Source organism: Clytia hemisphaerica, unplaced genomic scaffold (assembly GCF_902728285.1).
Source record: "Clytia hemisphaerica strain Z4C2 unplaced genomic scaffold, Clytia hemisphaerica genome assembly, whole genome shotgun sequence".
Lineage (NCBI taxonomy): Eukaryota > Metazoa > Cnidaria > Hydrozoa > Leptothecata > Clytiidae > Clytia > Clytia hemisphaerica.
Window position 1 is genome coordinate 7,541 of NW_027103782.1, and position 5,621 is coordinate 13,161.

General features: G+C 37.8%; 1 long non-coding RNA gene across 1 annotated transcript; it reads right to left on the bottom strand.

Annotated features, from left to right (window-relative positions):
• Positions 1 to 2,836: 2,836 nt before the first annotated feature.
• LOC136806221 (uncharacterized) lies at positions 2,837 to 4,626 on the bottom strand. The gene is made up of 2 exons (XR_010846535.1): positions 3,640 to 4,626; positions 2,837 to 2,918 (listed from the first exon to the last, which is right to left on the bottom strand). It is a non-coding gene; the product is annotated as an uncharacterized lncRNA (long non-coding RNA).
• Positions 4,627 to 5,621: the final 995 nt, after the last annotated feature.

Sequence of the window (5,621 nt, forward strand, 5' to 3'; positions counted from 1 at the left end):
CGACAAGAATTTTGTAAGATTATCTTTTGTTCGATATATTCAAGATAAAATCGGAAAGAACTATTCTTATAAAAAATCATAGTTACAAGAAACCCAATTGAAAATTTTGTTATTTTAATATATTTCTCATGATTTGTTGAATTAATATTCTGAATAATTATTTTTATTATTATCAAAGAGAATGCAAAGTACCTTATTGGAACTAATTTTCGCGGGAACTAATTTTCGCGGTCAAAAAAAATATCCGAAAAATTGCATTTCGCGGGTTTAAATTTTCGCCGTTTTTTTCATTCTGGAATTTTCGCGGCTTTTAATTTTCGCGATTTTGACAAAAAACCGCGAAAAACGCTAAAATCAATTCCCGCGAAAACTAGTTCCAATAAGGTATCTGCACACATCTGATTAATCGTTCAACAAAAGAAAGTCAATTTTCCCCACATAAAGCAACATTCATTTGATCGACCAACATTCGAAAAAACAAAGGATTATACAAATCTTCTATAAAAACCATAACGTGTCCTTCCTCTTTTAAAACAGGTGAATTTATTATCTCATCATAAGTGACCGAAAGTCTGACACTTTGTGAAGTGTTAGTTCGCTGAGCACCTGCTTTTGAAATGGACACCACAACACTATCAACATACAAATCGATCTGGAGCAAGCCTGTCCAAGTGGTAACCAACCCGTTCAAATCCAAAACAGCATTGAAACACCATCGCAGTGAGCTCACAACGGCCATGAAAAATTCAAGAGAGATGGCCGGGTACAGGTTAATACTCCCATCTTTGGAAGGCAAAATTATATTCAATGTGGTATAATCATTCAAACACTGATGTTTAAAACGACCGAAATATTCGATCCCTTTATAGTTGACATCTTTCACCAAATCTAGCATGACTTTCATTAGGTACTTACTTAATATTGGTAGCCTTGCGTATAAAAATTGTTGTTCTGGTACAAAGGCTTTTACAAGTGAGCAAAAATGGCCTTCAGATAATATACGGCTAGGAACAGGAAATCCATCACAATGTATTATAATCTTGTAATGTTTTTCATTTTGTAGTTCTTCTAATGCATTTGCTTTCTTTCTCAAATCATCTCTATTGTGAATTAAACTACCGATTGGTTTAATTAGTAAGCCGTAGTATAGATATATGATACTTTGTTTGATGGGCTCGTTCCCTCGTGGCAGCTTTGTTTTATATTCACGAAAATCACTTATCTCAATCATTTTCAACGTAGCCATTTCATTTGCCAAATCTAACATAAGGTCATTTTCTTTGAGTTGGATCGATCTTTTTCTGAGATGTGAATACATCCAAACCTCTGTACATGGTATTCGCAGTAACTGTGAGGCAAGCTGGTATAGGTTTGTTGGGTCATAGTGATCAAAGTTTAAATATTGATCAAAGTTCGAATATGTTTCGAGTCCAATGTCTACAATTATTGTCACATTTCTTGTTTTCAAACAATTAGTGTTCTGTTTTTGACTAGAGGCTTCAATTAATAAAACAAAATGAAAAATCACCAAGCACTGGAAAAACATTATTCGATTTCCAGATATGTAAGTATATACACCATCAATTTTCAGTAAAATGAAATGTGAGAGCAGAAAGGACTCTGATGACCTGAAGCAAATAATAAATCAAATCTAAGATCTAGAAAAACAGGAACAATCATTTCATTAAACCAATAGTGAATTTTGATTCGATGAAAGCGTGTTTTATCCCAGCATGCTCTATTCAAACACATGAATCATAAATCAATAATTGAAAAATACAAAACATGAAAGGTTTGGTTTTCATCAAAGACGTTCAATACTCGTGTTTATCCATTCTATTATTCAATCTGTGTTCACATGGTATTAACCCGAGTGCATATAAACATAGCAAAAACAAGTAAATAAAAATATAAGAGATAAAAATACTATAGTAAATTTTCTAAGCGAAAATCTTGTGAGCTGATTCCGATGGTATTTTCTTGGTCTTTTGTCATGTTTTAGCCCTAGTGTGTGACCCATCAAGTTATAAGTCTAATGTTAATTTATATGGATCTTCACGAATTGCAATAAACAAACATAAAAATGAATTATAAAACACAATAACATGCATATCCAGTGGTCAAATGACCGTATTATTGTGTTACTTGCTTTGAAGCAAGTTTGAAAGGAAAAGATGGATTTTTCACAGCAATTAATTAGCACATAATTTCTTAATACTTTGCAGAATTTCGAGACGGAATAAGCCTCCTTATATACTTCACTGACTAACTTTTGACGCTCAAATGAACGCTCTTCCCTGTGCTTATTACAATGTGCCAACTAAGTAAAAAATACGTTACGTTTAATAACGTGATTTTGGGGGACAAGAAGGTAAATCTATGACATGAGTTTAGACTTGCAGCCCTTGTTGATTCAGCGCCATCCCCACTTAGCCGACATTCGGGTTCGGAAATTATTCTCCGATACATTAAGCTCTAAAGAACAGGAAGATCTTTCAACATCTGAAAGGTTTAGATTATATAATCATGCCCGACCACGTCAAGGATTTATCAGCGGGAGTTAGTTTTCAGAAATTATCAGCTCCAACCGAATCATTTTCAAGCTTACACACAAGGATAGTTGAGTCCGACTGAGGATGCAGTACCTCAAAGGCCGATTTAATTCCTCTCCGATGGGAATTCGGCCCGCTCTTTTAGAGCTTTAGCGTGGGTGGACACCGATCTACCATAAGAGAAAATTCCCGCGACCAGATCTTGTAAAAGATGTATTTCTTTATAATGCGTTCCCTTAAACCTGATGTGTACTTAGAATAAAATGAAGAATCAATATGGAATACCTGTTGCATAGCAGTAAATGTTTTTAAATTTTCATCAAACACTCGCGTCTTTTTGCCCGTCAAAAATCGGAATAAACGAATCTATGAGAAAAAGAAAATAGTTTTTGACTAAGGTGTCTCGTTAATCAATTAACATTCTATTTGATAAGAACTTAACGAGCTTAAAAATGCAAAAATGATATGAATTTAAAAAGCCTTCAATTGCTGAATTTTATCCATATGCAAACCTGCTATAAAATGGGACTTCAGCAAAAAAAAAATTGCCCTAAAAAGCATGGATCGTAGCAAAAAGATCGAAAACCCATTCCTGTCACACACCCATACAATCCAACGCCTAGGAAACTCAGATCAAATGCACTTAGTAGAAATAAGCTGGTAGGGATCTTAAGCTGGGCGTCCACTGAAAGAAGGTTATACATGCTGCAAAAAATAAATCAAAACATATGTCTGAGTGATGTAGAATGAAAACGTTTTTATTTTTATTTACGCCTTTATCGCAATTAAACAATAGACCTTATCAGAGTTTTTGATTTTTCTAAAAAAGCGATGCATCGTGGGATTGTTTCGAGTGTATTACAATAGAATTCCCTCGAGGAATTCCTAAGAGATTTCTATTGTAATACACTCGAAACAATCCCACAATGCATCATTTTTTTTTAAATATAAAAAACTCCAATAAGGTCTATTTCGCGACGAACTTATTTTTCCAAGCACCTTTAAAGTGTAAATTTTATAGGGAATAGCATGTTGTAAAGAGAATAATGTGAAAATATAATCACATATGTCATAAAAAGAGACCAACCTTTCTATCAGGGGACACTGTAACGAACTGTTTACCATCTGGTGAAAAATTCAATGACGTCACTATTGTCTTCGCCTGAAAATATCAAAAAAGTTACAACCAGCCACAACCACCCAGAAAAAGGTACAACCAGCCAGGAAAAGGTACAACCAGCCAGGAAAAAAGGTACAACCAGCCACAACCACCCAGAAAAAGGTACAATCGGCCAGAAAAAAGGTACAATCAGCCACAACTACCCACAACCACCCAGAAAAAAGGTACAACCACCCAGAAAAAGGTACAATCAGCCACAACCACCCACAACCACCCAGAAAAAAGATACAACCATCCAGGAAAAAAGGTACAACCAGCCACAACCACCCAGAAAAAGGTACAACCACCCAGGAAAAAAGGTACAACCAGCCACAACCACCCAGAAAAAGGTACAACCACCCAGGAAAAGGTACAACCACCCAGAAAAGGGTACAACCACCCAGAAAAAAAGTTACAACCAGCCACAACCACCCAGAAAAAGGTACAATCAGCCAGAAAAAAGGTACAACCAGCCACAACCACCCACAACCACCCAGAAAAAGATACAACCATCCAGGAAAAAAGGTACAACCAGCAACAACCACCAAGAAAAAGGTACAACCAGCCACAACCACCCAGAAAAAGGTACAACCACCCAGAAAAAGGTACAACCACCCAGGAAAAGGTACAACCAGCCAGAAAAAAAGTTACAACCAGCCCAACCACCAAGAAAAAGGTACAACCACCCAGAAAAAGGTACAATCAGCTAGAAAAAAGGTACAACCAGCCACAACCACCCAGAAAAGGGTACAACCACCCAGAAAAAAAGTTACAACCAGCCACAACCACCCAGAAAAAGGTACAATCAGCCAGAAAAAAGGTACAATCAGCCACAACCACCCACAACCACCCAGAAAAAGGTACAACCACCCAGGAAAAAAGGTACAACCAGCCACAACCACCCAGAAAAAGGTACAACCAGAAAAAAAAAAAAAAGGTACAATCAGCCACAACCACCACAACCACCCAGAAAAAGATACAACCACCAGAAAAAAGGTACAACCCCAAAACACCAAGAAAAAAAAGGTACAACCAGCCACAACCACCCAGAAAAAGGTACAACCACCCAGAAAAAGGTACAACCACCCAGGAAAAGGTACAACCAGCCAGGAAAAAAGGTACAACCAGCCACAACCACCCAGAAAAAGGTACAACCACCCAGAAAAAAAGTTACAACCAGCCCAACCACCAAGAAAAAGGTACAACCACCCAGAAAAAGGTACAATCAGCTAGAAAAAAGGTACAACCAGCCACAACCACCCAGAAAAAGGTACAACCACCCAGAAAAAAAGTTACAACCAGCCACAACCACCCAGAAAAAGGTACAACCCAGCCAAAAGGTACAACCAGCCAGAAAAAAGGTACAACCAGCCAAAACCAGAAAAAACAACCCAGAAAAAGGTACAACAGCCACAACCCCACAACCACCCAGAAAAAGGTACAACCACCCAGAAAAAAGGTAACAGCCACCCACCAACACCAACCACCAGAAAAAGGTACAACCATCCAGGAAAAAAGGTACAACCAGCCACAACCACCCAGAAAAAGGTACAACCACCCAGAAAAAGGTACAACCAACCAAGAAAAGTACAAAGGATACAACCACCAGAAAAAAGGGTACAACCACCAGAAAAATTACAACCAGCCACAACCACCCAGAAAAAGGTACAATCAGCCAGAAAAAAGGTACAATCAGCCACAACCACCCACAACCACCCAGAAAAAGATACAACCATCCAGGAAAAAAGGTACAACCAGCAACAACCACCAAGAAAAAGGTACAACCAGCCACAACCACCCAGAAAAAAGGTACAACCACCAGGAAAAGGTACAACCAGCCAGGAAAAAAGGTACAACCAGCCACAACCACCCAGAAAAAGGTACAACCACCCAGGAAAAGGTACAACCAC